Below are 10147 nucleotides of genomic sequence, written 5' to 3' on the forward strand. Positions count from 1 at the left end.
AATCTTGAGAAAGAAAAACAGAGCTGGAGGAATCAGGCTCCCTGACTTCACACTATGGTACAAAGCTACAGTAATCCAGATAGTATGGTACTGGCACTAAAACAGAAATATAGATCAATGGAACAGGATAGAAAGCCCAGAGATAAACCCACACACATATGGACACCTTATCTTTGTTAAAGGAGGCAAGAATATACAGTGGAGAAAAGACAGCCTCTTCAATAAATGGTGCTGGGAAAAGTCGACAGCTACATGTAAAAGTAAGAAATAAACTCAAAATGAATTAAAGAACTAAATGTAAGGCCAGACACTATCAAACTCTTAGAGGAAAACATAGGCAGAACACTCTATGACATAAATCACAGCAAGATCCTTTTTGACCCACCGACTTGAGTAAGGGAAATAAACACAAAAAGAAACAAATGGGACCTAATGAAACTTAAAAGCTTTTGTACAGTAAAGGAAACCATAAACAAGATGAAAAGACAACCCTCAGAATGGGAGAAAATATTTGCAAACGAAGCAACCGATAAAGCATTAATCTCCAAAATATACAAGCAGCCCAATAACAAAAAAAAAACAACCCAATCCAAAAATGGTCAGAAGACCTAAATAGACATTTCTCCAAAGAAGATATACAGATTGCCAACAAACACATGAAAGAATGCTCAACATCACTAATCATTACAGAAATGCAAATCAAAACTACAATGAGATATCATCTCACACCGGTCATACCATACGACCCAGCAATCCCACTACTGGGCATATACCCTGAGAAAACCATAATTCAAAAAGAGTCATGTACCACAATGTTCATTGCAGCTCTATTTACAATAGCCAGGACATTGAAGGAACCTAAGTGTCCATTGACAGATGAATGGATAAAGAAGATGTGGCACATATACACAATGGAATATTACTCAGCCATAAAAAGAAACGAAATTGAGTTATTTATAGTGAGGTGGATGGACCTAGAGTCTGTCATACTGAGTGAAGTAAGTCAGAAAGAGAAAAACATATACCATATGCTAACACATATATATGAAATTTTTAAAAATGCTTTTGATGAACCTAGGGGCAGGATTGGAATAAAGACGCAGATGTAGAGATTGGACTTGAGGACATGGGTAGGGGGAAGGGTAAGCTGAGACGAAGTGAGACAGTGGCATTGACATATATACACTACCAAGTGTAAAATAGATAGCAGGGAAGCAGCCGCATAGCCCAGGGCTATTGGGAAGCAGCCGCATAGGACAGGGAGATCCGCTCAGTGCTTTGTGACCACCTAGAGGGGTGGGATAGGGAGGGCTGGAGGGAGATGCAAGAGGGAGGGGACATGGGGATATATGTATGCATAAAGCTGCTTCACTTTGTTATAAAGCAGAAACTAACACCATTGTAAAGCAATTATACTTCAATAAAGATGTTAAAAAATGGTGAGAATGGTAAGTGCTATGTTATGTATATTTTATTATGTATATTTTACGGAAAAGAAAAACCATTTAAGTATGAAACACCAAAGGGAAAGGGGGTGAGGGGCGGTGTGCTGCTCAACAGGCTCCTAGTTGAGGATGGAGATGCCAGTTTTCCTTTCTTACAGGTTCCCCAATTAGATTCTCTTGAAACTCTCTTTATACCTTGGGACAGGTGAATGTATTTCCTTTCCCTCTCCAGTAGGGGAGGGAGGGAAAATCGCCTCTCAACAGGCACTGCACATCCTACAGGGCTAATGACCTTCTTCTCCCTGGGCTTGTTTTTACATTGTTGGAAGTGAGAGTGTTTTGATTTTGGAGATTAATGCTTTATTGGTTGCTTCGTTTACAAATATTTTCTCCCATTCTGAGGGTACAAAGCAGAGAATAAAAAAACTCTCAGTACCTCACATTCTAAATAGACTCCAGTCCCCATAGATGGGCTACTTACAGCCCCACAGGGATTACTGAGAAGCATCAAGTCCAAACAGCCCCAACCAAGAAACACTCTCACTTTAGTTTTGATTCCAGAATAAGATAATCTCACTTGACATTCTCTCGCATGAGTTTGTGCTGATATATGAAACTATAAATTAGGAAATGCTATAATAGAAATTATGAAAGAATAGAAAGATGCAGAAGTATAAGGATTTCTCATATCACCTTGCCCTTTCAGATAAACATTTCATATCTTCATTTAGAAATGAATGAGAAATGAGAAATGTTTTTCTCCCTTCCATATCTGCCTGCACTCAATATATAATTGGCCCAAGATCCGAGGCTGAATTTGGAGGCAAAATAAGGATCTAATCCAGTAAGTGAAGCCCAGCTTCAGACTCTCAAAGTCGGGGCAGGGATAGTACTGTGACAGTGTACATGGATGTGTCCTCTTTCCTTACGCCTTAAAGCCCTTGCTCTTGTAAGTACAGGGTTCCAAGAAAACCACTTAGGCTGAAGTCGAGGTAAATCTGTAGTAATTAGATGGAGCAGGTAAAATCCTAGGGTACCTAACTTGGATCCTCATGGGTGGTCAACTGACTCTTGATCTTTATTTATCAATGTGGGGAGATGGCCAGGGTCCCAGCTGGACCTTAGTAAGTTCTAATAACACATAGATGCTCTAATTCTACAACTTCAGACTGGAATGTTCTTTTTTTTTTTTTTTTGTGGTATGCGGGCCTCCCTCTGCTGTGGCCTCTCCCGTTGCGGAGGACAGGCTCCGGACGCGCAGGCCCAGCGGCCATGGCTCACGGGCCCAGCCGCTCCGCGGCATGTGGGATCCTCCCAGACCGGGGCGCGAACCCGGTTCCCCTGCATCGGCAGGCGGACGCGCAACCGCTGCGCCACCAGGGAAGCCCAGACTGGAATGTTCTTGATTGAGGAAAATGAAGAAACAAGCAAAAGACATGAAGAATTCCATGGATCATGATTAGAAGCTGTAGGTATAGCCACTGCCTTGAAGCACCATGAACTTCTTAAGCTTGACCATTTTGCTTCAACTCCAGCATGACTCAAGTTTGACCATTTGGAAAAAGCAGTTATTAAGAATCCTGCATGTGCTATGCCAGCTGTATGTCATTTTTAGAATATGGCTTTAGTTCTCTATTTTGAGAAGGCATTTTATTCAGTTTCCAGTTGGTCAGCATTACTGAGAGACACTCAATTCATCAGAGATTACTTACAGGGCAAGCTTGGTTGGGAAAGAGAGATGCCATGATCCTAAAGCATTATGAATGCAGTTCTTTCAAAGCGAAGCAGCTTCGTTTCAACTCAAGATGCCATCATGCTCCCATAGTTCAGTTTTTTTTGTTTGTTTTATTTTGTTTGTTTTTTTTTCAGTTTCTTTTTTATATTACTAAGAAATTCTCAAAATATTGTGAGTTTTTTCAGAGATGTTTGGAATAATACTCTTCATTATTTTTGGAACTTGCTGGGTAGAAGGAAACTTGTATATTCTGATGAAAGATACTAAGTTCAACATGGATAAACCTTTCATCAAGGGATAACTTACAGCACAAGCAAAATTTCCTCCCTGTTAACACGGATGCTGATTTTAACACTCAGAATGGGCTCTATTCACATGTTTAGCATAGAATTGAATTTGAGAAAAATGAGTTCCTTTTTTGTTGAGGTGAAATTTTCATAGAGTGAAATGCAAAAGCCTTAAGCATATGTGAAATTTGAGTAGTACTGATAAATGTATATTCCTGTGTAACCATCATTATAATCAAGATATAGAACAATTTCCATCACCCCAGGAAATTCCCTCATTTTTACTTTTATTCTCCCAACCCCCTACAGGCAAACATTGTTCTTTTTGTCACCATAGATTACTTTGGCCTGTTCTAGAACTTCATATAAAGAAACTCATGCAGTGTATACCCTTCTAGGTCTGGATTTTTACTCCTAACATTATGTTTTTGAGGTTCATCCTTATTGTTTCAGGTATCAGTAGTTTTCCAAGCTTATGGATCTGTGAGCTAATTTTTTCACCAAATGTGTGAAATTTCAGTCATTATTTCTGTAAGGTTTTAATCACCCCATTCTTGCTCTTTTTTCACCCCATTCTTCCTCTTGCCTTTTGGGACTCCACTTACATATTAGACTACTTGATATTGACCATGTCTCTGAAGCTCTGCTCACTTTTTTTTTAAACATATTTATTGGAGTATAATTGCTTTACAATTGTGTGTTAGTTCCTGCTTTATTTAACACTTTTTCCATTCTTTTTTTCTCTTTTCCTCAGGGTGGATTTCTATTGACATGTCTTCAAGTTCATTAATTTTTTTTCTCTCCAATCTCCTCTTACATTCATCCAGTGAAAATTTTGTTTCAGATATGATCATTTTAAGTTCCAGAATTTCCATTTGGCTTTTTTTCATAGTTTTTATTTCTCTGTTGAGATTATTATGACTTATTTTTTTACTTTAAGTCCTTACACGTATTTATCAGAGCTTTAAAGTTTTAGCTTGCTAATTCGAACATCTCAGGGATTGTTTCTGTTGATTGCTTTTTGCCCCTTGATTATGGGTCACCTTTACCCATTTTTATTAATGTGCAGTAATTTTGAGTTATATACACAGCACTCTACATAAGGAGTTATAGGGACTCGGCTCTACTGTCTTCCTCTTATGAGTGTTGATGATTTGGTTTCATAAACAGTTCAGTTGCTGGCTTGTCACCTTGATCTTAAGTATATTTGGTATTATCTGTTGTTACAGCATATCCCCTGAAAGCCCTTAATGTCTCCTAAGCCATCTAATTTTGTAGGACTAAAACTTCAAACTTTGTCCCTCTTGCAGTCATGTGCAGGAAATACATTCTTTGTTCAGCTCTTTTAGACTTTCAGCTGTTTCCTTCTTAGCATCTTGGAGCTGCTCTTCATTATGCACAGTTCAGGAGTTAGCCAAGAATTTTAAGAGAATTTACATAGATTTTGCAGGCTTCTGCCTTCTTTTTTGGATTCCCACCCCCCTCAGATTCTTGCCACTTCCGGGAGCCCTGAACTCTACCCATGGACTTCTCTACCCAATAATGCTGTTCCTTTCTGCTTGAGTTCTCTCCACCGAGCATCAGATGAGGACTGAAAAGTGACCCCAGGAGAAAAGCCATGGAAATGTGGACCTCTAACAATAAATGTAGTTTGGTGCTTGTAAGCATCTAATCTTCTACTGTTTCTGTCTGCTTATGGTTGCTCTCTGGTGCCTTCAATGGATTTTTTGTTTCTGTTTCTCAAAAATTTATTTTATTGAGAGATGTAATTGTTATCTTTCAGGGGCTTAGTCAAAATAAACTACTTCACCATTGCTAAAACATGACTTCAAAATGAGTTTCAAAATGAATATGTTGTATTGTACACATAACGAAGAACAAAATTTGGAAAATGAACAGATAAATAGTTACAAATATGTTTTCCCTTCTCTCTGGCTTCATCTTATTTCCCCTTTCCCAAGAGATTTATGTTTTCTTTTTCCACAGCTATATATTTTATTTTATTTTTTAACATCTTTTTTGTAGTATAATTGCTTTACATTCTTTTGTTAGTTGGTGCTGTATAACAAAATGATTCAGCTATATGTCTACATACATCCCCATATCCCCTCCCTCTTGTGTCTCCCTCCCACCCTCCCTTTCCCACCCCTCCAGGTGATCACAAAGCACCGAGCTGATCTACCTGTGCTATGCGGCTGCTTCCCACTAGCTATCTATTTTATGTTTGGTAATGTATACATATCAATGCTACTCCCTCACTTCATCCCAGCTTACACTTACCTCACCCATGTCCTCAAGTCAATTCTCTATATCTGCATCTTTACTCCTGTCCGGCCCCTAGGTTCATCAATAACATTTTTTTCTTTTTTTAGATTCCATATATTTGTGTTAGCATACGGTATTTGTTCTTCACTTTCTGACTTACTTCACTCTGTATGACAGTCCATACTGTTCTCCATAGTGGCTGTATCAATTTACATTCCCACCAAGAGTGTAAGATGGTTCCCTTTATTCCACACCCTCTCTAGCATTTATGGTTTGTGGATTTTTTGATGATGGCCATTCTGAATGGTGTAAGGTGATACCTCATTGTAGTTTTCATTTGCATTTCTCTAATGATTAGAGATGTTGAGCATCCTTTCATATGTTTGCTGGCAATCTGTATATCTTCTTTGGAGAAATGTCTATTTAGGTCTTCTGACCATTTTTTGATTGGGTTGTTTGTTTTTTTGATCAAAATTTATAAGCAACTCATGCAGCTCAATAACAAAAAAACAAACAACCCAATCCAAAAATGGGCAGAAGAACTAAATAGACATTTTTTGATTGGGTTGTTTGTTTTTTTGATATTGGGCTGCTTGTATATTTTGGAAATTAATGCTTTATCAGTTGCTTCGTTTGCAAATATTTTCTCCCATTCTGAGGGTTGTCTTTTCCTCTTGTTTACAGTTTCTTTGCTGTGCAAAAGCTTTTAAGTTTCATTAGGTCCCATTTATTTCTTTTTGTTTTTATTTCCATTTCTCTAGGAGGTGGGTCAAAAAGGATCTTGTTGTGATTTATGTCTTTGAGTGTTCTGCCTATGTTTTCCTCTAAGAGTTTTATAATCTCTGGCCTTACATTTAGGTCTTTAATCCATTTTGAGTTTATTTTTGTGTATGGTGTTAGGGAGTGTTCTAATCTCATTCTTTTACATGTAGCTGTCCACTTTTCCCAGCACCACTATTTGAAGAGGCTGTCTTTTCTCCACTGTATATTCTTGCCTCCTTTATCAAAGATAAGGTGACGATATGTGCATGGGTTTATTGCTGGGCTTTTTATCCTGTTCCATTGATCTATATTTCTGTTTTTGTGCCAGTACCATACTGTCTTGATTATTGCAGCTTTGTGGCACACTTTGAAGTTGGGGAGCCTGACTACTCCAACTCCGTTTTTCTTTCTCAAGATGGCCTTGGCTATTCAGTGTCTTTTGTGTTTCTGTACAAATTGTGAAATTTTTCCTTCTAATTTTGTGAAGAATGCCATTGGTAGTTTGATAGAGAATTCATTGAATCTGTAGACTGCTTTGGGTAGTATAGTAATTTTCACAATATTGATTCTTCCAATCCAAAAACATGGTACGTTTCTCCATTTGTTTAAGTCATCTTTGATTTCTTTTATCAGTATCTTATAGTCTTCTGATTGAAAGTCTTTCACCTCCTTAGGCTGGTTTATTCCTAGGTATTTTATTCTTTTTGTTACAATGGTAAATGGGAGTGTTTCATTAATTTCTCTTTCTAATTTTTCATCATTATTGTATACACATGCAAGAGATTTCTGTGCATTAATTTTGTATCCTGCTACTTTACCAAATTTATTGATTAGCTCTAGTAGTTTTCTGGCAGCATGTTTAGGATTTTCTATGTATAGTACCATGTCATCTGCAAACAGTGATAGTTTTGCTTCTTTTCCAATTTGGATTCCTTTTATTTCTTTTTCATCTCTGATTGCTGTGGCTAAAACTCCTAAACTTATGTTGAATAATAGTGGTGAGAGTGGCCAATCTTGTCTTGTTCCTGATCTTAGAGGAAATGGTTTCAGTTTTTCAACACTGAGAACGATGTTGGCTGTGGGTTTGTCATATATGGCCTTTATTATGTTGAGGTAAGTTCCCTCTATGCTTACTTTCTGAAGAGTTTTTATCATAAATGGGTATTGAATTTTGTCAAAAGCTTTTTCTGCATCTATTGAAATTATCATGTGCTTTTATCCTTGAATTTAATATGGTGTATCACATTGATTGATTTGCATATATTGAAGGATCCTTGCACCCCTAGGATAAACCCCACTTGATCCTGGTGTATGATCCTTTTAATGTGCCACTGGATTCTGTTTGCTAGTACTTTGTTGAGGATCTTTGCATCTATGTTTATCAGTGATACAGGCCTGTAGTTTTCTTTCCATGTGACATCTTTGGTTTTGGTATCAGGGTGATGGTGGCCTAGTAGAATGAGTTTGGGAGTGTTCCTCCCTCTGCTATAATCTGCAAGATATTGAGAAGGATGGTGTTAGCTCTTCTCCAAATGTTTGGTAGAATTCGCCTGTGAAGCCATCTGGTCCTGGGCTTTTGTTTGTTGGAAGGTTTTTAATCACAGTTTCAATTTCAGTGCTTCTGATTGGTCAGTTTATATTTTCTATTTCTTCCTGGTTCATTCTTGGAAGGTTGTGCATTTCTAAGAATTTGTCCATTTCTTCCAGGTTGTCCATTTTATTGGCATATAGTTGCTTGTAGTAATCTCTAATGATCCTTTTTATTTCTGCAGGGTCAGTTGTTACTTCTCCTTGTTCATATATAATTCTGTTGATTTGAGTCTTCTCCCTTTTTTTCTTGATGAGTCTGGCGAATGGTTTATCAATTTTGTTTATCTTCTCAAAGAACCAGCTTTTAGTTTTATTGATCTTTGCTATTGTTTCCTTCATTTCTTTTTCATTTATTACTGATCTGATCTTATGATTTCTTTCCTGCTGCTAACTTTGGGGGTTTTTTGTTCTTCTTTCTCTAATTGCTTTAGGTGTAAAGTTAGGTTGTTTATTTGAGATGTTTCTTGTTTCTTGAGGTAGGATTGTATTGCTATAAACTTCTCACTTAGAACTGCTTTTGTTGCATCCCATAGGTTTGGGGCAATCGTGTTTTCACTGTCATTTGTTTCTAGGTATTTTTTGATTTCCTTTTTGATTTCTTCAGTGATCTCTTGGTTATTTAGTTGTGTATTGTTCAACTTCTATGTGTTTGTATTTTTTACAGTTTTTTTCCTGTAATTCATATTTATTCTCACAGGGTTGCAGTCGGAAAAGATGCTTGATACAATTTCAATTTTCTTAAATTTACAAAGGCTTGCTTTAGGACCCAAGATATGATCTATCTGGGAGAATGTTCCAGAAGCACTTGAGAAGAAAGTGTATTCTGTTGTTTTGGATGGATATAGTCCCCCCCAACAAAAGCCTCACAAAAATCTATAATATACTTTGAAATGTTTAAAAATTGACATATAAACAAAGTACTTCAAGAACCCAAGAAAGAAATGTTTAATTTCCCTGAAAAGAGGTAGGTAATGTACCTGGGAGGAAGTGATTCATGAATTAGGTCTTATAAATTAATAAGAACCAGAGGTCTTTCAAGATGTCAGAGGAGTAAGATGTGGAGATAAACTTACTCCCCACAAATACATCAAAAATACATCTACATGTGGAACAACTCCTACAGAACACCTACTGATTGCTGGCTAAAGACCTCAGACTTCCCAAAAGGCAAAAAACTCCCCATGTACCTGGCCATGTGTCTGACAGTGTCTTGGTGTTCCACCCGGGTGTCAGGCCTGAGCCTCTGAGGTGGGAAAGCCGAGTTCAGGACATTGGACCACCAGAGAACTCCCGGCCCCATGTAATATCATCGGCGAGAGTTCTCCCAGAGATTTACATCTCAACACTAAGATCCAGCTCCACTGAACGACCAGCAAGATCCAGGGCTGGACACCCCATGCCAAACAACTAGCAAGACAGGAACACAACCCCACCCATTAGCATAGAGGCTGCCTAAAATCATACTAAGTGCACAGACACCCCAAAACACACCACCTCATGTGGTCTTGCCCACCAGAGAGACAAGATCCACCCTCATCCACCAGAACACAAGCACCAGTCCCAGGAAGCCTCCACACCAGGAAGTCTACACACTGAACCAACATTACCCACTGGGGGCAAACACCAAAAACAGCAGTAAGTAAAAACCTGCAGCCTGAAAAAAGAAGACTCCAAACACAGTAGGTTAAGAGAAGACAGAGCAATGTACAGGAGATGAAGGAGCAAGGTAAAAACCCATCAGACCAAACAAATGAAGAGGAAATAGGCAGCCTACCTGAAAAAGAATTCAGAGTAATGATAGTAAAGATGATTCAAAATCTTGGAAATAGAATGAAGAAAATACAAGAAATGTTTAACAAGGACCTAGAAGAACTAAAGAGCAACAAACAATAATGAGCAACACAGTAAATGAAATTAAAAATTCTCTATAAGGAATCAGTAGCAAAATAACTGAGGCAGAAGAACGGATAAGTGACCTGGAAGATAAAATAATGGAAATAACTACAACAGAGCAGAATGAACAAAAAAGAATGAAAAGAATTGAGGACAGTATCAGAGACCTC

Source organism: Physeter macrocephalus, chromosome 4 (genome assembly GCF_002837175.3).
Source record: "Physeter macrocephalus isolate SW-GA chromosome 4, ASM283717v5, whole genome shotgun sequence".
Taxonomy (NCBI): Eukaryota; Metazoa; Chordata; class Mammalia; order Artiodactyla; family Physeteridae; genus Physeter; species Physeter macrocephalus.